The sequence below is a fragment of the Cupressus sempervirens genome, chromosome 5 (assembly GCF_028749045.1).
Source record: "Cupressus sempervirens isolate cs-2001-9-10 chromosome 5, ASM2874904v1, whole genome shotgun sequence".
NCBI lineage: Eukaryota > Viridiplantae > Streptophyta > Pinopsida > Cupressales > Cupressaceae > Cupressus > Cupressus sempervirens.
Genome location: NC_143122.1, coordinates 332,842,293 through 332,868,503, shown reverse-complemented (window position 1 = coordinate 332,868,503; position 26,211 = coordinate 332,842,293).

Here is a 26,211-nt window from a genome sequence, read left to right as displayed (position 1 = left end):
GTTTAGGTTTTTCAATGTAGACTTCTTCTTCTAAGATTTCATTCAAAAATACAGATTTAACATCCATTTGGTATACCTTAAATCCTTTGTAACCAACATATGCAAGCAATTTTCTTACTCCTTTCAACCTTACAAATGGGACAAATGTCCCTCCATAACCAATTCCTTCCTCTTGTTCATATCCCTTGCAAAATAATCTTGCTATGTTCCTTGTGACTTCACCTTTCTCATTCATCTTGTCTCTAAATACCCACTTGGTTCCAATCATAGTCTTATCCTTTGGCCTTGGTACTAATGTCCACGTCTTGTTCTTCTCTATTTGATCAATTTCCCCATTCATTGATTTGATCCAATCTTCATTTTCTAGTGCATTTTGACCATTCTTGGTTCAAACCCACATAGTAAACATGTATCATTCTTCAATTTTTTTCTTGTCATGACTCCTTAATCTCTGTCTTCAATGATTTGATCTAGTGTATGGTGCCTTCTCACATATTTTGCTAATACAGGTTCATATCTTCTTTATCCTTGTGATAATTCACTTGGTCCATCTTGTTCATCTTCTACAAGTATCTCCTACTACAACTTGGCTTCCTCTGTCTTGTGCTTAGTCCCCTCTCTCTATGACTCAACTTCTATAGCTTGATGCTCAGCAGCTTGCCAAGGCTCGATAGAGCCTATCTATTTATATGCAATAGTGCCAATCTGTTTATGCTTGATAGTCTCCTTCTCTAGTTTAGGTAAGGTACTTGGTTCTCCTTCATAGATGTAGTCAAACTTTTTTTAATCTTCAAGTTCTTTCTTGCATTCTTCTTCCTTTTTTTCTACAAATTCATCAACTCTAACATTTTCACTTTCAACAATTTTGTTAGTGTTAGAATTCAAATGCTTGTATGTCTTTCTTTTAGTGGAATATCCTAAGAATATACCTTCATTTCTTTTTGCATCAATTTTTCATTTCCTTTCATCTTTTAGTTTTTAACACTTACTTCCAAAAACTTTGAAATAATTGGCATTAGGTGCATAGGCATACCAAAGTTCAAAAGGAGTTTCATTTGTACCTTTCTTGACTTGAGCTCAATTCAATGTACAACTTTTTTGAAACATTCATTTGCATCAGTAGTGTTCTTGCATAACCCATAATTGATCTATTCCTTCTTTCAATTATTCCATTATGTGGTGGAGTCCTAGGTGCACTCATTTTTCTTTTGATTCCTTTGTCATTGCAGAATGTATGGAACTCCTTATAGATGATTTCACCTCCTCTATCTGATATTGAACACTTCAAACTCTTACATGTTTCCTTTTCAACTCTTGCCAAATACCAATTGGACATTTTAAATGCATCGTATTTTTCTTTAAGAAACATCACAGACATCATTTTAGAGAAATCATCAACAAATAGAATAAAGTACTTCTCGCCATAATAGATTTTCACTCCAATAGGACCACATAAATTAGTATGAACCAACTCTAATATATCATCAAAATAATAGGGCTTGCTCTTGAAACTAGACTTTGTCATTTTCCCCATTTGACATTGTTTGCACATCACTTTATCAGGTTTTCTCAATATTGGTAATCCTCCAACTCTTTTCATCTTACTAATACTTACAAAATTATTAAAGTTTACATGACATATCCTCTTATTTCATAGCCAAACATCTTCAAATTGTGAAAATAGACATGTATCTTCAGATAGCTCTAGATAGAATAAGTTACCTCGTGTTTGCTCTCTACTTCCAATTAGTTCACTAGTAGCATCATATATTTTTGTCTTCTTGTTTTGGAATTTAACTCTGTAGCCTAAATTATTCGATTGTGACACACTTAACATATTATATTTTAGCCCATCAACCCAATATGCATTATCACACCCGATCTAATCATTCAATCTAATTGATCCTTTACCTTTTACACAACATGGTACATAATTTCCAAACTTAACACAACTACCATTATAGTGTTCTAGCTTTTCAAACTTACTTGTGTCACCAATCATATGATGTGAACAACCATTATCAATTATCCATCTATTATTCTTACTCACATGGGAGATTAAAGTAGTTTTCTCATCTTTATCATATTTATCTTTTCATTTCCACATAAATAACTTCTTCATCATGTTCATCAAAATCAATATCAGAACCATCTTCTTCAGCAATGTAACAATATTTATTACCTTTTTCCTTGTGGTCCTTGTTACCTCAGTTGTCTCAGTTGTCTCTCCTTTATCGGTATTTTCTTTCTTTCATTTCCTCCTTCTCATCTATGTCAGGACATCTTCTATCAATATGACCAAAATTGTTATATGTAAAACATATTATAGGAAGTTTACTTTTGTATTTTCCTTTTCCTCTTGGTAACCTTCTTGCCAATAATGCTTCAATATCATCATTTGATTCACTATCACTATCCATAGGTTTACTCTTTTTATTTCTTTTAGATCCATCAAGGGTTAGTTGAGACTTGAAATCACATTCAATAGTAGAAGGTGTATAGTTATTAAAAATTTGACAATTTAAATGTAGTGAGTCTACCAATTAGACTATCCAAGGTGAGATCATTACCAGATGTACATCTTAGTTCCTAAATTGAAGATACCCTAATTGCATAGATAGGAATTAAAGTACTCAATACCTTTATTATCACAGCCTCATTAGATATGTCTACTCCCAATCCTCTAATTGTATTTGCCACTTCTTTGATTCGGCCACAATATTGTGCAATGATTTTTCCTTCTTTCATTCTCATGTCAATAAACTTGTCTCTCAAACTCTCAAACTTTCTCCTTCAACCCTTAACACATTTTTCTCTTCTCCGTGAATTTGTACCAACTTGTCCCATATTTTCTTAGTAGTAGTGCAATCCTTCACATCATCAAAGTCAGCATAACATAGGAAAGATTTCATATCTATCATCATTTGATTGTGCTCATGTTTCTCTTTGATTTTCTCAATAGCCATGGGTCTAGGTCAAGCAATATAATGCAGATTCTCCAACTCTAGATAAATTCATTCTCATCATTCATTGTCGTTTTGGGAAGTTCTCTTTGTTTAGCTTGGGTACCTCTCTCTTGTACATCTTGATCTTTACCTTGAGCCCCTTCAAACTTTCCATACAAGCACCAAAGCTCTAATACTAATTGTTAGAATGATATAATAACTAGGGGTGAATTGGTTATCCTCAGGTCTAGATGTACCAATTTAACTTTTATCAACTTCAAACAAATTATTCAAACTCATAAACTCACTTGGCCAATATAACAACTTATTAGTAAACCAACTTATTCATCACATCACTATCTCTTTGTTTAGTATATGCCAAATAACAAAAATAAACAACAATAAATAGCATGCGTCATGAAAATAATATTCACACATATATGGCACTAGGATTTGACGTGGAAACCCAATTTGGGAAAAATTGCCAAGTAACATGCTACCACTTTTTACTCTTATGAAGTGAGCTCGATTAAGAGCCAACCCTATTAAAAGTTACAAAACACATTGTTAGGTGTGATCATGTTAAAAGATTTAAATCACCCTATTACAAGTGGCTTAGTTAGAGGTCTTTAGATCATTCCATTAGAATGTCACCTTGATTAAAGGATTTACAATATGATTGTTAGGTCAACCTTGATTAAAGGTTTTTTACTACCACAGTGGTTAAAAAGTAACAACTAGGTTTGATTTGATAAAATACAACTCACTTTGCAAATTTAGATCTCCATTCAGCTCATTTCTTGGTTCATTGGTTGGGCTTTGTCGTATACTCCATCTCTGATATGCTTGGCAACTCTTCAAGCAATCACACTTCACCTAACTTCTCACTTTTCCTCTACTTCTATCTTCTTCATTTTCCTTCATAAATTCTCTAATCAACAACCATAAAACATCTCTTATGCCTCCTTAAATAGGTAGCTTTGATCTTTTTCTGCTTAGACATCACCATAGATCTCAGGGCTTGATCACATTTATTGAATATATCCATCATTTTGCCCTTCTTCTCCTTTCCTTGAAACTTATGGAAACTTCTCCTTAAATCCTCATCATAGATCACTTAAAAAACTCAATTTGTGAATTAAATATGCCAACTCATCAATCCTTATCATTTACACATTTTCACCAATTCAAAAATTCAACTATGTCAACCTCAAATCTTGATTTTTTCACAAACTATTAAAATGTTGATACTCGAACATCACTATATTCTTTAGTTCGGTCATCATTGGGTAGCTTGGTCTCTACTATTCTATCTTTCTCAGCTTACACTGGCTCACTTGGCCTTCACTACGTTCGATCGCTTCTTCATTTTTTCTTTATCTTGCTTATTCACTACTATCACTTGGCTAATATTGTTTGTTTGGCTAACTTTTAAATTCCTTAATCTTCTACTTCAACTTCTTCATTGACCTAGTAAAATTGTCACTTGGTCAAGCTTGTGTTTTACTCAACTTCTTGTCTTTCATCAAATATCTCTTCCATACTTCAACTCGTCTGACTTTGTTACTTAATATAATGATCAAACAACACATTATCTTGTCAAAGGCAAACTGATCAAGTGCCCTTTATTATTCTATCAAACTTACTCTTCTTTACTCAACAACTTTTACTAGTTCACCTTGTTATCTCTTATTTTTAAATCCTCTTCATCAATAAACTGATATGGTACTCTACACTATTAGTAAATGTCTTACTAGTAAGGTTTGACATCAATGACAACATAACAATTGTTCCAATTATAGTTTTCAGTGACTTCATTGGTCACTTGTCTAACCTGAAATTGTCTCACTTATCATCTTTTCATCCTAAAATAATTTACCTGTAATGATAATGAGTTGTTGTCCTAACTAAATTATCTTCACTAACTAGTGAGCATCCTTATGTGATCATTCCACTCAATTCATCATGGATTTGATAAACCAGTCAAATCACCTATAGATTATCACTAACTACTTATAGTAGTTGCATTATTACTTCAACAGTCCTCTAACTACATCCCTTTAATTATACTTGACAACATACTATAGAATACTAGCTCAATAATTGACATATTAAACAACACAATAATTGATCATCATGCAATCAAATCATCACTTGTTCTTTGCATCATCATATCATCACCTATTCTATCAACTTCACAAGTTATGACAACACTTGATTCTAAACAAAATTCAAATCATAGGTCAATCATTGTCAATACAACTCATATGTTCTACTAATAATAATTTTTTGGTTTTTTATTTATCAATGCATCTTGAAATGAAAGGTAAGGGATATATTTGAAGAGGTTGTTATCAAAGAGGGAGAGAACATATTTTAAGTTATTTAACATTATTATGGCACCCTTTTTCATTGATGTCAAAGGTGGAGAAATTCATAACTTAATATGGGAAGGTATGTCTATGGGAAGTTGTATATATTAAGGATATTCATAAAGTTATACTTAGAAAACTTTTTGGATTGATGTTTTTTCAACATATGTTATCATCAATGCCAGAGGGGAGATCGTTGAAATTAGAAACAATGTGAGAGACTTTTGACACTTGGGGAGATTGTTGAGGTTGCTGAGATAAAAAAAATGTTGTATTAATGATAGTTTTTGTCATTGGTGTTGACATATGTTCTGTGGTTGCTAACAAACTCAAATTTTGTATGTTGTAGGTTATTGATCAGTATAATATGAATAATGATTGATGGTCCTAAGTATGTGAGCATGTCTTTGTGTCACAGTGTGAGTGTAGACATTGTGTCTATGGTCATAGTATCTTATGTGTTGTTTTAGTTAAGTTAAAGTTGATTTAGTAAAGACTGGTGGAAGACTAGTGGATAGGAAATTATGCCAGAGGTCATTGTGGTATTTTGGATGTAAATCAGTGGCAAGTTGGAATTAATGTTTGAAAACATAGAAGGTGTTCTAATGTCCCTTAATTAGGACCTTTCATAATATACTTTGAAAATAATCTATTGACATTTGATATACTTTTCAAATCAAATAATTCTCCTTTTATATTTATGATGGGAAAAAGTTCTTCCAAATGTCACACTTGTTCATAGTCATGATGTCCTAATCAATTAATAATAGTAATATTATAATATTTTATACATATATTTTTAGTGATTACTTATTTATTATTTGACATTAAAATATAGTAGTATTTCTTTTTTAGTTAATATTATTATTAGTGTTAGTACTATTGTTATATAAATATTATTTATTTATTTTATTAATAATATATTAAAGTATTTGATATATATATATATATATAATTTAGATTCAATAGTATATTATTTAATATCTAATTACTATATATATAATTATATGATAGATTTATATTATTATAATATACAATAATTTATATTTTCTTCTTATTATTATTATATTATTTATTCTATTAATATTATAAACTTTATATCAAATGGTTATTTATTATTAAGTCTTATCTCAATATGGGGATATCACAGTCCTTCCCTCTCAAATTTGCTTGTCCTCAACCAAGTATCATACACAACCTCTTTCATAGATACCAAACATATTTGCATGCAAAAGGCCTAAAAGATTTATAAGGTATAGATCTTAACGCATGAAAACACACAGTAGACACGAAGTAGACACATGAATGCTTGCTTTCTTGATTAATGCCTTACTAGAGTCAAGAAGATGATTTTCTTCTTTGATATAATTGTGCAACTACAAGTTCTCTTTAGTACATGTATATATAAGTTTCAAGAAAATGTGAATCATGATAAATTACTCCATGTCAACCTCAAAAGATGGAAGGAGTTGATAGTATCCAAGTTGCCTAGATCCCAAACGGATGCCTACATTTTTTAAACATGCCAAGAAACCAATCTTCCTCCTAAGAATAATACTCTCCCACTAATTCTCTTTCTATCATCTACACTTCCTACCCTATCTGCATCAATGTACGAACATAAAGTGAAATCGTTTGATTTTTCATACCATACTCTGAAATCATATGTACCCTTCAAATATTTGAAAATTCTCTTTACTATTGCATAATGTGATTCTTTAGGATCAACTTAAAATATTATTGCAAATCCAACTACATTAGATATATCAGGTCTTATGTGTGTCAAGTATTGCAATCCTCCAATCATAGATACATACTTTATCTTCTCAACAATAGGTGTTTCATCTTTACTAGAAAATATGTGACCAGTTACCATAGGTGTTCCAATAGGTTTACAACTTTCCAAACCAAATCTTTTCAACAAGCCTTTAAGATACTTAGCTTGTGTTATGAAGATACCATCTTTATTTTGAAAAATCCATAATCTTAAGAAATACTTCATCTCACCAATCATACTCATCTCAAATTCCTTCTTCATCTCTACTACAACTGCTTCACTTGCTTCATCATCACCTCCAAAGATTATGCTATCCACAAATACCTGAACAATTAGTAAGCAATTGTCAATCTCCTTCAAATACAATTTACTATCAGAATTACCTTTTGCAAATCCCAAACTTATCAAATACTTATCTAATCTCACACATTAGGCTCTAGGTGCTTGTTTCAATCCATATAATGTTTTTTTTTAAAATTTGCAAACCGTATCTCCTTGATATTGTTTAGCGATCATTTTGCATGATGCTTAAAGACATAAATCCTTTCAAATCTCTCTTAAAAAGATGATCAATGACCAACTCCAAGGTTTTGAATGGTTGTTTTCCAACTTGCTAGGTAACTCGATTGAAGATAAATGTGTATGTTTATAAGGAGGCCTTTGTTGGTACGCACCAATATGCACAACTTTACTGAAATGTAACCACAAAATAGATATATTTTTGTATTTTTATTTTATGATGAATGCAATTTCTAACCAATGCAACTATAAGAATTCCTATTTTAACCGAATGTTCTAAAAAATAAATAAAGAAGATAGAGTAATGAGAAAGTAAAGAAATTTTCTAAAAGAGAAATTCCTAACGGACATAAGCTAAAGTTGTACACATCTGTGAATTAAATTATCAAAAGGATTTGGTAGGAAACCAATGAAATTAGGAGCAACACTTCCTCGACTCCACTAATGCAATCATCGATGGGAACTTCAATAATAACTAAAAGATGTTTTACGTTTCATCAAATTGTCAGACCACGAAAAGTGCGCTTACACAAGACAAGATGCTATGCAAGAACAATAGTGATCCTTTATCTAATTTGTCACAACAACAAAATCCATTAACACAAGTCAAACACCATAACTAAAAGATTTCACAATTATAACAACCTAATAAAACCATTAGCTCCATTATTATTCATGAACATGCATTCACAAAAATACCACACTCTAGTGAGATTTACTACACTTAGAATAAGAGCACCAATAACATATATTGTTGCATCAAAATAATGGTCTGGAGTATATATTACATTTGTGTATTTAAAAGAAACCATCTTCTACTTTTGTGTTAGGAGTGAGAGCTCTTCTAATGCAAATGCATACTAAAAAACTTATAAAATAAAATTATTTACATACAAAATGACTCTCTAAATGGTGCTAAGTAGGTCTCTGCCCTTGTTTATATCAATTAATGGGTGCATGAGCCTTTCCATCACTTAAACAAATAAAATAAGGAGATAAGAAGATAGAAACAATGAGTTGATCTGGGAGTCACTAAGAGCTCTAAAAATGGAAGCTTGACCTTCTCTTGGTATCTTTGGGAGTTGAATTGCTGTCAAAATGTGTTTCTGATGCATGAAATGCTCTAAAATAGCAATTGGAAATTAATTGTCAGTGCACTACTTCAAAATTTTCAGTGCACCTTGAAAAAAGTACACCTTGGAAAAGAAAACCTTGGAAAAATTGCACCTTCAAAAAAAAGTTCACCTCGATGACAAGACCCAAAAATCAAAAAATTCTTCTAAGTGTCAAAACTTGATTTCCAACATCTAGGTTTTCTTCCCCTTTATACCAAAATGATGTTTGGATGCTTGCTTTTGAATTTCTCTATTATCTTCATTACTTCCTTAGCCTATGGTAAATATAATGAATCATACTTATTTTGAACTACTTGTCGATAGTTTCTCACTTCTATCCTCATATCCACAAAATCATCAAGCTTAGAATCAAGTTCTAACAATGCTTCCTATGTTGTGAAAGCTTGTCTAATATCATCTTCTAATGAAGTTATCTCAAATGTATCCCTAAATTTTTGAATTTCTATTTGTACTGAGGCGATTTTAGTCTTTGGCTCATCTTCAAAAATCTCAAGGCTAGTGGCATTGTAGTATTTATCCGCTTCCAAAAATTGCTCTTGAGTCTTATTCTTTATCTGTTGAATGTCTTTGTGTAGCCCTTCCATGACTTTATTCCCAGAAGATATCTTCTCTATCTAGTCATCTAACTTATCTAATTCACCTTGCAAGCATATCTCCATTAGCATCCACTACCTTTTCCCTTTAATAAATTTGAGTGCTTGCAAATCATTGGCTCGGGTACATACCTCATCCATAAGCTCAAAATCTTGGTTTATAATGGCAACCAATTTTTCAGTGTTAGTCTAGATGTTGTGCAAAAGGTTCAAATTAACTTGTGTTATTTGCACTCTCTTTTCCTCAAAATTGTGATTTCATTTCTGACAAGCGTCCAAAAATGAGTCCACTGGTGGCCATGTTTCCTTCCTTTCCAATGCAGCTCCAAGAGAGATCTCAGGATTTTTAGGGTCTATAGGTCCTACTACTTCATTCAAATACCTTCTTAATGGCTCATTATTCTTCATCAACATCAAAAGTTGTGATTCATCTTTGTCCAAATGTGTGAACACTTGTTTGAGACCTGTAGTGATCAAAAGCTTCACCATGTCCACCTTGGGTTTCGCTAATACTACCTCCTTGATTTGGTAGTCCTTAGGATTTAATTCCTCTACATGGGGGGGGGGAGGTGGAATGAGAATATGTACCAAAAGGTCTTGATCCTAATTCTTCATTATAAAGGCCAATGTTTTTGCATCACCCTTGGGTGGCTCAAGCTTCTTAATCACCTTTATTGATTATGTCATGCCTTCTTCCTCTGTCAATTTCATTTTCTTCTTTTGTCTAAACATAATCTCTTTCTTAAGCCATAATGGTGTTTTCCCCATTGGTGGCATGTATCATGTTGAAGAATTAGGCTCTATTGCAAGTTCATTTCCCTTATCACTCCTCTTTGAAGTCTTTTCATGTTGAAGAAGAACTTCAGAGTGAGCTTTTGTGTCATGTTGGGTTGGGAACCTAGCCTATGTATCAAGAGGAGGAGGTTACCTCTATAGTTTTTCCTTCCTCAAATACTTTATTTGTGTGTAATTGCACATACTCTCATTCATCTAGAGTTTGACTCTCTGGTTCAATCATCGGAGGAGGTAGAGCCATTGATCCTTGATCCATTACCTCGAGCATATCATGTGTTGGTGGAGGAGGAATACAAAGAGGTCCTTGTGGTAGTAAAGGTAGTTGATTCTGATACTCCCCCAATGGCTCATTCTTAGGGGTGTCCCGTACTTTCTCTCCTACCATCTTCATACCCTATAGGCATGAAGTCAAAATCTAAGAGGTCAAAAATGTCTACCACTCGCCCTCCATTTTTGCAATCTATTTATGTTGCTAATCTTCTGAGATCTCAACCTCAATAGGCTCTGGCATAAGGGTAGAAGAAAATGTTTGATTCAAGCTTCTTGTCTTCTCTCATTTGGCCACAATAGCTAAGTGATTCCTCTAATTTAAAGGGACAAAATCTATTAGCTCCCCTTCCTCCTCATCTTCCACCTCAGTGATAGTTTTTGGTACCTATGGTGAGGGATTTCTCTTCTTCTTTAGTCTCCTCCTCTTCACACCTACCACCTTTGTCTCTGCTCTAGTTCTTTTGGGCATTGATGGGGAGGCTTCTTTTGTTGAGGCTCGAGGTGGCAAAACTCCTTCCTGTGTTGGTTGCACCTATTCTTTATCTTGTTGAGCTTATCCTGGCTCTTTTTGGGCTTCTTCTTCCTGAGTAGTTGGTTCTTCTTGAGCCTCTTCCTCTTGCTCTCTTCTTTGAGGGGTTGCCTTTCTCTTCTTGCCCTCACCCTTTTATGTCTCAAAATACTCAAACTCCCACTCATGTTGGTGTACTTTCTCTGGCCTCACTAGTGATTTGGCAGGGTAGGTTGGTATAGTGACCTTTGTTCCTTTACCTCTTTTAGGTCAAGTTATTGATTGAAGAGGTAGGACTTGAGGAATTGGATCCATTCAAAAAGGCTTCCTGATCCATTCTCTAGTTAGCTCAACTACATGTCAACCTCAGTGATTGATATCATCATTCTCCTCATGCCCAATCTCTACATTCATAGTGTGCCTTTCATAGATCTTGTCTCTGTTGTATAAGGGATCCATTATCTTGGGGACATCTTTGTCCCATGCTTTGAGGGGTATCTTCATGTTCAACACCTTTTTTGCCAGTTATAGACTCATTCTACAATAGTCCCTAATGTGTACACCATATTCATCTGCTACACTCATCCAGTGATCGTCTAGGGCCTCTTCAAGTACAAATTTCTTTCCCACCAAATGTTGCACCATTCCAACGTTGTCAAAATATGGGCAAGGTGCCTAATAATCCTCGAGAGGATATTGATCCCATTCTAAATAAAATGTAGCAATATCTAGATTTTGCTTCACCTTGAAGGCTCTAATGGTGATTTCGCCACACCCAGGTCTTCTTATGTTGTTTTCTTACCCTATCATATGTAGAAGTAAGTTGTCTAGCTATCTCCAATAATATCAATCTATTTGATGGATATCATGGGAGCTTCTTTGGGCACAAGAGAGTACTAGCTACTCATAGATAGGTGAATGTCTTGAATTGTATATAATATGCACCAACCTATGTTATTTGTGTCCTCTTCTATGAACTTGATGATGACAAATATGAACCCATCATTGACCACCCTATATTCCACACTTTGTAGTGGGAGCTTCTTCTTTACCAGTTGTGGGTACATAGCATAAGGCCAAGCATTTGCATCTTGCATGCTTCCCTTTCTATACAGCCCTGGATAATTTGTAGTTCTTGCCACTGACATATACACCATATATGAGGTCATGTAGAAGTAGGGGTCATTTTTTGCCAAAATCAACTACTCATCCAGGTTATCACGCAGGATTGTAGCCCAATAAATAGGCATCTTGCCCATTCTGATGGTTTCTATACAGTGTACCATCCATGTCTCTAGGTGAGTTTTTATGGGAAGACCCATGGCTCTACTAAAGAGAGCAATTGAGTAGCGAATGTTGTCTATCATATACCCATGCATCATATCAACCTTTCCAGCTCTTCTACCCAAAATTATTAAGTAATTTGATTGTACCAACTCTTTGGCCTCTATTTAATTCTCTATATACCATATGTCTGCTCCCTCATAGGTGATTTGAAGTTATTGATCTTCTTATGGAAGATGGAAGACCTTTTCAATGTTTCAAGCCCTGAGGTCCAAGACTATCTCCTCGATCACACTCTTGACTACCTTCTCTTTGGTACATAGTGATGAGCCAGGGTCATGATTAGTTTAGATGATTGAATTGATGTTGGGTGAGAAGCCACATTCACCAACCCATTTCAGATTAGAGTCGACACCATGGTTGACCTCTCTTTTGGTTTGTTGCATAGGATGAGAAATACATTCCAATCAATGTATACCAATTCAATGTCTTGGACCTCCATGTGTTTATCTTAGAACCAAGATTTCTTCGATGGTCCTTAATACTTGAAAGCTATCAGCTTTGCTACTTGCTCAAACAACCTCAAACTGATGAGAAAATGACCAAAAATAGTTAAAACTTATCAAAATCCCCCCTAGTACTTGAAATGTGCACATGTGCACCTAGTGCACCAATGCACATTTCCTTAGCATTAAAATGTATATAAAAAATTGTGCAGTTGCACATGTGCACACTTGATTCTTTATTTGAGCATGTTGGGGGTGGGGGGATTGGTTAGTCTAGGTGGGCACTAGCACACCTATTGAGGGTATGCACATGTGCATGTACGCACCTCAATAGGTGGTTCACCTTAGAAAAGGTGAAGTCTTAGATATACAGAGGTGCAGAGGAGTGCATATAGTAGAGGTTTGAAGGTGCGGTGTGTGGAGAGAGTAGAAGACAAGTGACTAATTCAAAGGCGGTGGGGTCTATTTATAGACCCTAAGGTCAATTGTGCACCTTAAAGGGTGCGCACATGTGCAAGTGCACATGTGCACATCCTCTAAAGGAGGTGAGTGTAGAGGTGCACATGTGCAGAGGTGTGCACTTTTGCACTTAAAAACCCCAAAAAATGGATTTGTACCCCTTTTTACTATTTGATACTACTCAATCAGAGACCAAGGACTAACATAGACCTAGAAGAAGGTCCAAGATGACCAAGACACCTAACTAGGTGCTTTAAGATGATTTTGAAACTAGGGGATCCCCACTTTGTGACTCAAAATGGGGCATGTGTTGTGGGACCACAACAGATATATAAAAGGAAAATCATTAGATTGCTCAATGTACACCCCTTCATCTTGTTCACCATTTAGAAAATTTGATTTGATATCCATTGACTGATACACTTTGAAAGTTTTGTTAGCTGCATATGCCAAAAAACATTCTTACTACCTCTATTCTAGCAACAAGTGCAATTGTTTCTTCAATGTCAATTCCTTCTTGTTGTGAATAACCTTTACATGCTAGTCTTTCTTTTTTTTCTCACAACTTCACCTTGTTCATTCATCTTGTTTTTGAATACCCACTTAGTTCCAATAGCATTATTATGCTCAGGTCTAAGAACCAATTCTCATGTATTGTTCTTTTTAATCTTCTATGATTCTTCTTTCATAGCTTTAATCCAAAATTAATATTTACTAGCTTCATCAAGACTTTGAGGTTCAATTTGAGAAATCAATCATATTTATTCGTGTACCTTCTTTCTTGTCTTAACTCCTTTGTCTTTTCTTCCAATAATATAATCAACGGGGTGATTCTTTATCAAATTTTTGTTAGTTGTCACTACTTCAACTCTAGGTTCAGATCTTGGTCGTTCTCTTTGCTCTTATTTTTGTGCTTCTTTTTTAATTTCATTCTACAAATCAATATCAGTCTCATAAAATAATTTTTTTATCATTATTTAATCTATTAGGCCTTGGATTAGTCTCTTCATTTGAATTGTAATCAAGTATCCTTTCCTGAATTCTAAATTTCTCATCAACTCTTACATTTTCACTCTCAGCAATAGTCATAGTTCTCTGATTAAAACACCTATATGATTTATTTTTCAATGAATATCCAAAAAACATACCTTCCACTAGTACAAAAAATAATAAAATTTATGACTAAATAAACTACTAAAAATTGTAGATATATGACCAATTTTGATCACATGACCATTAGTAGTTAATTGTCAGTCATTAATCTGACAACCAAATTTATGACTAAACTATTTTAATCATTGATTTGGTCTTTGATTTGATCATGGATTGGTTGTTGATTGTTATTAAATATTAGCTTTGGTAGTTGATTGTTATTAAATAGTAGTTTATTTTGTAATAAATTTGGCAATTGACTTAGTAGTTGATTTGATAGTATATTTGGTAGTTGATTTGGTAGTTAGTTTGATAGTTGATTTGGTAGATAGTTTGGCAGTTGATTCGGTAGTATATTTGGCAGTAGATTTGGTAGTTAATTTGATAGTATATTTGGTAGTATATTTGACAATTGATTTGTTATTTTATTTGATAGTATATTTGGTTGTTTATTTGGTAATATATTTGCTAGTTTATTTAATTATATTAGGAAATGATGTAATCAAACCTTTATCCTCCTACTTGTAAAGCAGGTGCTCTTCCATTAAGCTAGTACCCTTTAAAGAATAACAAGTTTAAATGCATAATATAAAAATCAAGAGAATATTTTCATTGTCAAATCCATTACATGTGGCTTGTTCCCCTTATTACAATAAATTTATTATGTGGCTTATCTAATAAAATTACAACATTATGAGACATATTTCCAACTAGTTATGTGGTAGCCACTTCCTCTGAACTAACATTCTCTCAAAGGGAACATAGCTTGAATGTGGTCATTCATTCATCGAGTCACTTAAAAAATAGAAGAATTAGAGAGAAACTGTGTAAATACGTACACACTACCAAAATTCAAATAGGAAGCTAGAAAATCTCTTAATTATTTTTGGTAATCTCTCTACACAAGTTGAGAAAAAAGGAGTGCTCACTAGGTTTGAATTTTTCTTTAACATCCTAGTGTCTACCTTCTATTATTGTAGTTTAAAGTTTCATTGGAGTAACATCATATAATTTTATTAATATATTTGCATGCACATCTAATTAATCAATCAGTTGCTTGTTTCATTAAAGTAAACAAGTATTAACTTCCTTTACCAAAATTTATTTAACTAAGTACTTAAATCTTAAAAATAAGGAGGTAAAATTGAACTACACTTATGTTTACTGGCAAACTTGTGCTTGTTTCATTCCCAAGACATATTTTATAGTAATTAGATTGCTCTTTCCTCTTTGAGAAAATTTAGTCCCTAATAGTAAATCTATTAGTGTGACTCGAAATTTGAAATTTGAGATTTAGAAAAACTATACAATTTTTAATACTTTTTAGTAATATTTACCTAAAACATAACACTGTAAAAACAACCTCAAAAGTCCAAAATGTAGATTTTTTCCACATTAACCTACCTCAATTGGTAACCCAATATCTTTGCTTACAACTCAACATCTTTGCTAGGCCACTTTGGTAATTTGATCCTCCTCCACTTACATATATATTCACCCTTGTCGCTTTTAGTTTTGACTCATATATATATATATATATATATATATATATATATATATATATATATATATATATATATATATATATATATATATATATATATATATATATATATATATATATATATATATATATATATATATATATATATATATATATATATATATATATATATATATATGTATATATACACACATGTTAAAGTTATGCTTTTGAAAAATAAAAATCAATCAAGTTAGTTCATTGTAAACATTTAATTTGCTTAACATACATCATTCAGGAATGTAGATACTCAGACAAGAATCATTATTAACCATAATTAATTTTACCATTTAATAAAGAAAAACCTTTTTATGTAAAGCTCAAATGATGTCATTAAATGTGGCAACAACATCTGTGAAGTTAGCTATTCCTCCACCTATTAGCAATGCTCTCTTGTGGTCATCTGGGTTTATTACTGCACACTACAACAATAACTAATCTTTAAAGCTCCATTTATATCAAATAGAATTTTATTGTTTGTTTAATGTCTCTGGCTTGAAAATATGAAGTGATTTATGGCCAAAGAATGAATTTTTGAATATTGGAGGTGCTAATATGTACGTAACTTGTCACATTGCACATACTTTTTATTGCAATTATTATTATCCTACTTGTATATCAATCTATCACTCTGTAATTTAAGAATTATTTTTGTACTAGTTTTATCAATATTTTAATAGTAACTATTCAAGTATTCTGGGAGCAAATAAAATATCCAAGATTCATGGAAAATACCAACATGATATTAAAAATAGGATAAAATAGAATCCACAACATAATATTCAATGACTTACCATAGATATTTAAAGTTGACTCGTCTGAACTAATAATGGACAGATCTAAGAAAAACTAGTAGCTTAAATAACATAACAATCTAATAATATTTGACAGATCCTATATTTGAGTCCTAAATAACTTACAAAAAAGCTTGGCATAAATACATAATTGACAGACCCTATTTAGATATGGAGATAATGCTCAACATATCAAACATAACACAAGTCTAGTATACCAACTAGAGAGTTCAAAGATTCAAACACACTTGGCATGGGAGATGTCACAACAACCTAACACAACTAGAATTCCACACATTATGTAATTGTAGAATGATATTCTTTTGTTTTTATTTGAATTTCTACTAAACATTGTATTGTCACAAAAGTTTTGTTCCTAGAAGTAAATAAAATATTCTCCATAGATTTCTCCATGCTATTCTCTTGGACCTCGAGTTGTTGAGAACATGTACTAAGAATTAGTATTTGAGTTCTTGTTAATGATCACTTCCTTATTATTTAATGATTATTAGTGCTCTTCCATGCTAGACAAAGGGAGGAGCATAACCTATGTTTTTTAGAGTAACTAAAAAAATGTTGCTACATCATAAAATAGGTGATTCTAAAAAGAAATTTTTTTGAAGGTATTGCAAATGTTCAACAAGTCATCAAGAAAGTTATTAAAGAAAAATATGCACTTTTTGCCCAAATCGTTTGGCTCATGATGCAACTGGGTCATCTGACTTTAACTTCCTCGTCTACTCTACATGATAACATTCTTTTGGAAGATCCAACCCTTTTAAGCTACAAGTCAATTTTGACATTCCAATTTTTTTAGGCTAAGGTGGATTTCTATGTTCCATGGTGTTTTTGGGACGACGACAAGGAGAAGGTAGGGGACATGTTGATATCCTAAAGGTTAAAAAATAAGGGGCTGTAGGAGACAGTGGAAGAATGCTTACAATTTAAAAAAAAGTCATTCATGTTATGTATTTCAAATATATAAGCATAGTTCCCCTATGCCATGCATTTTTGAACCATATCGAGGTGACTTGTATTTTAACAAAAATAGTGGAAAATATAGTGACTAGAGAGAAAAGATGTACCTTTTTATTGACAATTGTGATGTTACTGACTATGGTATTGAGAACAGAGAGAAGCATATCCTCTTGTTCACTTGTCTCAAAATTGTTGAGCCCCTTTAAGTCTAAGAGCACGTAGAGACATCTATTTCCCTTATTGTCATCTCTATCTTTACATGTTGTAATACATCTTCCATCAGCAACATCAAGAGGAGACCCCAACAAATGATTCAACAAATATGACTTTTCGGTATTTGAATTCCCATGAAATAGCTAAATGGATGGGAATAAGGCAAAGAAGCTTTTTATCCTACCTTCCCATATTCACATGTTTCTGATACTATTTTGTAGTTGAATTTGGGCAATTATCTACACTATTAACCTTAAATTGAATCTCCATACCTAATTAATCTTTATCTTTTCCAGCCTTAAGTTGTCTAATAACTTCTAAATATTTGAGACATCCATCAGCATTGCAGTTATTTGATCTACTACTTTCCAATACTATTCTGAATTTAATGCAATTCTTAGCACTTGGAAACAATTTAGGAATTATTGAAAACTTGTCAAAAATGCAATATATCTAACCCAAATAGGGGTACCATCCTAGTGATTTATTTATGTTTCATCTTCAACAGATCTTTAATCTGACGTAATTGCTACAATTATACAACTCTACTAGCCAAAGAAGTTTTCAAAATATGGAACAGATAAAACTAGGAGCATCCGCATGACTTTCAGTCTGATTATCTTGTCCTAGAAATATTTCACATGATCTGATCCTTGAGATAATACTCACTTGAAGTGATTAGTATTGGCATCGAGGATCAGTATGTTGTTGATTTTAATTTTAATGATTTTTAGTATTTTTTAATTCTTGTAGGGTCTTGGGGCCTTGAAGTAAAGATCTCATCAAATGCCTTTATTGTCTCTAACAGCAACTTCTACATAAAGTGTACAGAAGGATGTTGTACAAGCACTTAGTCTTGCAAACTATTTGGTATTTAGGAAAACTTTTAACCATCCAAATCTAAAGTAAAATGCTCATTTATCAATCATTTGATGTTTTTTGACTTTTATAAATGCAACACATACAATGATGGATTTTTTTAATAATCTCTAGCAGGTATGCTATTATGCCAAAGACAAAAAAATGTGTAGAGGGCATTGATAAATTCATCAAAGAAAGTTACCTGGATGAGTTTAGGATAATTTATTTCTTATCTCAAACGTATTTTGAAAAAATTATTGAAAAGATATAGGTAGGTTTTGATAGTAAATAAAAGTTTGATCTATTTAGAAAGTTTAAATAATTGATGTTTTAAAATATATTTCTACATATCTCATTTGATTTGGAAGTACCTTTTTAGAAACTCGGGCACTTTGCAAGGTGAGAGAAAATGGCATAATTAGTTTATTGTATGTCATTTCAAATGAAATTGGATTATACATTTGTTTTTCATTCAATCATTTTATAATGTATGTATAGAAAAGGAAATAATGTGATATTTGGTTCATGTATATATTCTAGGCTTATGGCTTGTAGTTTGAGATGAAAGTTTGAACTTTAAAACTATGATAAAATGGAAGTGTGCTATTGCTTGCTAAGTTATTGCATGAACTAGTAAGTTTGTATAAGAAGATCTATAACCTCTGATTTGCACAATCAAGAGTTATTCTTGAGGCAATACTCATGGAAATGCAACATCTCACATCAACTTTTGGCAATGTTGTAGAATATATTTTAATAGATGGGTTGTATCATATGATTGTGCAATGCATCAATTTACAATAAGCTCGTGAATTATATTACAAATTTCCATCAAGTGATTTCATCTCATGGATTGCAAGAAATGTGTAAGATAGAATAGTTAAAAGGGTTTTAGAAATTACAATTTGATGCATTAGGATGTTGCCTTGACCGAGACAAAGATCGTTGCTTTAGAATGGAGTATCAACATCCATGAAAGGATATTGAGAGGTTTCTTTTATCACAAATTGTAGATGCAAGCTTGTAAATATTTGCATGCAAAATGTGTAATCTACAGTAGCATGTTAAAAGTACGAAAATCATTAAGAAGGTGTAACTGGATAAAAATGAATCTGAATACCTCACCCTTTGCATATGAGGATGGTGTTCATGATAGCCTATGGAAAGATGACAAACTGCTTCATTTACTCAATCAACTAGGTAGGAGCCAAAATCCAAAACCTTTTCTAGCGTCTTACAAGCCTATGCTAGAATAGAAGATGTAGAGAAAGGCATGGATGTCCATCAATATATACTCAAAGTGAATTATTATTAAATGTTGTAGTTTCCAATTCTTAGATAGACATGAATGAAAAATACAAAATCATAAAACGAAATGCAAAGAAGCATAAAAAGGGCATGTAATTTACTTCATACATTACAATATAGAGAAATATGATATTAGAAAAACATAATTGTTAAGGTATATGTGGTAAGTAGTATGAAGAAGTTCTAAAATCATGAAATGGAATGGGATTCTCTAGTTATGCTAGATATGAATTCTAAAACATTGGCTAACCTCCCCCATACCCACATCAGGATTCTATTTACTTTGGTAGCCATAAGCATGCACTGGGATATATGATGGGAGACTAGTATAATGGTGCCAAGTTCATTCTGAATGTATGGATGCCTCATACACAAAAGTTGAATTAAGTCAATCCTAGATGTGGGTTATCTATATTTCATTCAAGAAAGATCTCAAAATATTTGCACTTGGCTGGAAGGTTAGCCCGAAGCTCTATGGAGATTCAATTCCTCACTTCTTCACTTATTACAAGATGCTACAACCTGTTATCTTTGGGATTTTTGCAGACTAAGAATGGAATAGCCATTGGAGTCTCCAAATCACTAACCAATTCTTTTAATGGAAGTCAATATAATATTAGTTTTCGCATTTGGAAGGATCCATATCATGGGAATTGGTAGCTAGGATTTAAAGAAGGGCTACTAGTGGGCTACTAGCCTACATTTTTCTTCAACCACTTAGTAGATTAAGTAAGCCCAAGTAGTAAACATATAAGTTCAAGTGGTAAATTATTGGGGTTTAAGTAGAAAAATGAGATCATAATTTCTAGTAATTACATGCTAATATACACAAATTTTGAGTGTTTAATTCAGGGAAAGTACTACATCCAGTTCAATTTCAAGCACACCTCAATGGACAAAGCTAGGTGCAAGTGCCATGGGAGTTTGATGGAAGAAATTTTTTTTTGAAGTATTAGAGAATATTTTAACTCAACACCATTTAGGTTCTTACAACATGGACTTCCCCATTTATATGTTGTTTGATGGAAGAGACAACCTTTGGTGGTGGCATCTAAATCTTATGATAAGATTTATGGAAGTACTCAAAGATGGACTTTGGTCCATTTAGTTTTGGCATGCAAGAAATTTGTGATACACCATATAGTTTGGGCCTAGGCATTTGTAGAATCTTGATACTCCATTTCTTTTTTGTTGTTGAGTACATATTTATATTTTTTATCCATTGGACATTTGTGTAGTGACATATGCTAACATATTAATAGGTCAACGAACTGGATGCTACTGAGAGGGCTAGTGTACTAAAAAATGGTAGTTTTTAATTTTGAAATTTTATTGATCCAACTCCATAATCTAAGTTTAAGATTCATATCTAGCACAACATAATGGATGTTAAGGTCTACATTGAAGTTCACAACTACTTTGTTGGATTCTCAAATTGATTAAAAATGGATTATAAACCATACATGAATTGGGAATTTTTTTGGAAGAAACATGAAACATAAAATACATCAAATATTCTTGATGGGGAGTATTCAATTCACTTTGAATTTAAACCTACATTTGGTGTTAATTTGCCCTAGTTTTGAGAAAAATATGATACCTGTGTCTCATAATCTTGGTAATAGAAATTGTCATGAGACGCACATTCAAACTAGCAAGAGCAATTGAAACTAGATTGAATTAAGTGTTTCTATATTTAAAAATTTGGATATGCCCTAATTAAAGAATAGATTGACAACTAATTATAAGCTCTATTTGACTCCTATCTAATGAAAAATTTATTATACTTTAAAACTAATACTTCAAACCTATATTTCATGAATATTGACTTACAATGATCTACATCCCCCAAAATTTTCTAGGTGATGTTCATTGAGGTGAAGAATTATGATTCAATATAAGGCAGGAGTATCCCCAAAGGAGATGTCCTAGCTCCCAAAAAATAACCACATAGTAGAAACATAATACAACAATGTAAGATCTGATACCAAATGCAACTCTTTATTCATGAAATAACTAATTACATGCAATGTGTCGAGCTATAAGGCCTTCCCGATTGCGACCAAATACAAAGCAAGTAATAGTTCTACAAGATCCCTCAAGATTCAACCCAAAACCCTAGCTACTTCAGGCCCACACTCTAGTAGAAACTTCCAAGCAAGATCTAAACTTGTGCTCGCAAGCCAACCAATCAATCTCCTTGTTTTCCAATCCTCAGCTACTAGCTCATCAAAGTTCACTCCTCTACTTCATCCTCTTCTCCAAGTTGGATGATTATTGACTAAGGACTCCAAAATATCCCCTACTTATACCCAACTAAGCCACAAGTCAACCTAGTAAGCTTTAAAATAAACAAACCCTTATATTAAATACATGTTGAGCCACAAGTCGACCTCCAATAGATATTAAATACCAAATGCCTTAAAAGGCTTACAACAATTATTAAATACATATAGAACCAATAACCAAGACCCAAATAGGTCCACACAAACTCTAATGAGCAATCCATTTCACTATCTTAATCTTCATGCAATAAATGCACCAAATCATCTAAACAAATCTATGAGAACTCCATCCCACAAGCCACACTACCAAACATCAACAACCACCACAAGCATCATTGAGCTCCCACAAGCATTGCTAAGCAATAATATATGTTGAGCACCTTCAGTGACCGAGCACCTTGGCCAATAATACACCCAATAATGATCGAACACCACTCCTTTGGTGACCAAGTCTACAACACCAAGCTCAAATCCCTCCAACATGCAGTATTTATAACAATGCTAGGATGCTCCTGCATCACATTAGTCTCTCACAACAGATTATAAGTGATGTTCATAGCAATGACACACTCGTCTCTCTAAAAAAATTCTAGGTAATGCTAATAGAAATTGAGCATTGGGCCATACTTCAAGCATCTACTTGTTACCTCATTTGCTCAAATTAATGTTGAAGTGTTTTTCCCAATATTATATTTTTATCCATCTTGTGTAAGCTAAAAACCAATCATCATCCTACATATAAGGGAATTGGTTGCAAAAACATTATAAAAAGTCTTTTGTCCACCTTCATAGTGAGATAAACCATCATGGTTTTGTACATTTGTGAGTGAGAGAAGTTACTTATCATCAAAAAAATACATCTATTGAATTATTTATCATAATTTCAATTAGTTGAATTTCTATGATCTAAACATTTATATGGCACATAGGTTGTCTTAACTAGCCACGACAGCAAGAAGTGTTCCTTTGGGGTTCGTATATGTCCCAAAAGAAGAGCACTAACATTATTAACTACTACAACCGAGTAATTAATTACAATGATGTGTAAGTAGGAGCTGAGTTGGCTATATATAGCCACTTCATATTTAGTATGTGTATAATGATGAATATGACTTGACTGGAATCTCATTCTTGTATTTGTTATGCCTCTTGGTCCTAGAGATTGTTTGGTTTTGATAAAGTTACCTAATTTTTCCGTTTCTAAATCAAAAAATGGTCCCTTAGACAATTAACTACTTAAATAACAAGACTGATTATTATAGTGATGTGTTTGTGGAGCTAGGTTTGACATTTGCAACCACATTTTATCTATTATTCTTGTCATTTCCTCTATCAAAATGTTACTATTTCACTTTTTCCACTCTTTGTTGCATAAGTTGATTGGTCTTTCACAAGTTACTAATTTTTTTCTTCTATTTTCAAAATGTGGCCCCTTGCTAACTTCTAAATTGATGCATAACTCCTCCATCTGAAGAACATTAATTCACATCACATTAGAAACCAAACCAATGACAATCTAAGAAATGATGGTTGGGAAAACAGATGTAGGTGAAAGAGTAAACATGCTCTATGTTGGATTTCTTAAATTGAAAAGACTTGGTTGGTATGAGCTAAAGTGTACACAAATAATAGAAAGCATAATTTAATGGATAAGTTTTTTGTGATAATGTTAAGTTTTTATTTTATTTTTCTGATTCAATTAGACCATCTTCTTAGGACAAAGAATTTACTCTGAGCCTTATGTAAATGCATATTTCTTTTGTGGTGTACTCTCATGGGGACCATGGTTCCAAAACTTTCTAGCACATCCAACCGAGGTGGATTTATAACAAGAGATTTCACTTTAGTAATGATGATGACATCTTTCAAATCCACATGTCTAGTATTATCATAGCAAGGTTGCATAATTTAGTCAAGTAGATTTCAAAATGGATTATTTAGTGGGGAAGTGTATTTTTGTGGATTTAAAATGTTGATAGTTGATTGGCTACACAGTGAGTTATAGAGTCCAAACATGTTTAAACACCTTCAAAAAAGAAGTAAAATGTGTTGACAATGTTATGATCTCAAGACATTGTCCCAATTTCTTCTAAATTGTAACTATGATTTTCTGCATTTGTAATTTAGATTATATTAAGTTTTATTCACTTCATAGTGGTAGAAAAATGTGTATGACATCTAGTTGATATAGAAGATACATAGTAAAGCATTTTAATGGGGAGTTAGGTCCTTGGAACTAGAGAAGTGAGATTGTGAGTGTAAATGACAATTGTAGAGTGCACTCTTTTAGAGTGGATCAATGGTGTATGGATGCACACACTTCATCTTCCACATTTACATGAACTAGAGACATTAAGGGCTGGTATGATTAGGTTGGAGTTTTCTAAATGTAAAGAGAACAAACTATCTTGATTAGCTATTACTTCCAATAACGTACGACACTGATTTGCTCTAAATGTATCTATATGTGAAAAATAGTTTTATTCAAAGTTTAAAAATATCCATGATTTGAATAATATTATGACCTTCAAATGAAATACACCAGAGCTAGTAAATCTATGAAGGTAACAAAATTTTAATTTGAGTAATACTTCAAAGATTTAAGGAAATGTTATTTTCCAGACTAGCAATATTACTAAATGTAACTATATCATGTCGCGGGAAGTTTTGTTGTTCTAGCACTGAAGGATGATCCAATGATAGATGAAAAATGATGATGTAGGAATGGCAACCAATTAACATTAGGACATAGGAGAAAGCATACAAGTAAAGTGTGTGATAAGTGCATAAAGGAAGCATACAAGAAATAACAGACATAGAAGAGGAATGTTGTCGATGTGCACTGAAAGCCCTATTTTTTTAAGGATGCAATTTTCATAGCCTCCTACACCATGAAAATAAATGTGTTTTCATATATAAGTTTATTATTATTACATTTAGCCTTGAATTATTTTTGAAGGATGTGAATTATTTTGCCCATTCAAGGCCAAATAAGGGAGCTTTCTTTCCTAACCTAAGTAATGAGAGCTTTAACAATAATTCTAATTCCCAACTGATGTGAATTCTATGAAGAAATGATATATTTTATAGTACACACACACACACACACACACACACACACACACACACACACACATACTATCGACCCAAACCTCTAAAGACCAAATTCAACAGTTCCATGGATAAAATTGTCTTTAATTCTATTCCTTGTTAGGGAGTGTCACAATGATATACTAAGGGAGGGGTGGACCCCCTCAGCATGCATTATTCTTCTATAAGGCAATCAAATCTTCTGAAGTAGAGATTTGATCATTGTTTCAAGCAAACAAATTTACTTCTACAAATTCACCCAAGTAAGTGTTAGAGTAATTATTTTGTTTCGCTTATTAATTAGATCATCTTGATTTAGTTAATTAAGTGGTTTATTACTCTAGTTACTTAAGCTTGCTTTTAGGTGCATATAATTAATATTTAATATTAATTATAATGCGCAAACCTAGTTTTCTTTCCTTTAGGGTTTTGTTCACCTTTAAAGGTTGAACCTTTGTACTTTTCATTTTCAATAACTTGGAATACATTTTTTTCTCTCATTTTGTTGAGAATTTCAAAGCTCTGCTTTTTCCATTTTCTGATTTCTCTTCATTGCAAGCTATTTGCATGCAGGTGTTCTTGAGGATCTATGAAGTTGGTTTTCTAAACTTCTACATGGTATCAGAGCGGACTTGTTGCTTCCTCGTCTAAAGATTCTTGAAGCCATGATTCAAAGTCTAAAACCCTAGTTTTTTCAAAGTTTTTTCTTCAAAAGGGTGAAGGGAAATTTTTTGGGGCACTTTGGGCCCAAACAGATGTCGCCATTGGATCTGGAAGGTCATTTGCAGTCAAGAAACATATAAAATTTGTCATTTTTGGCTTA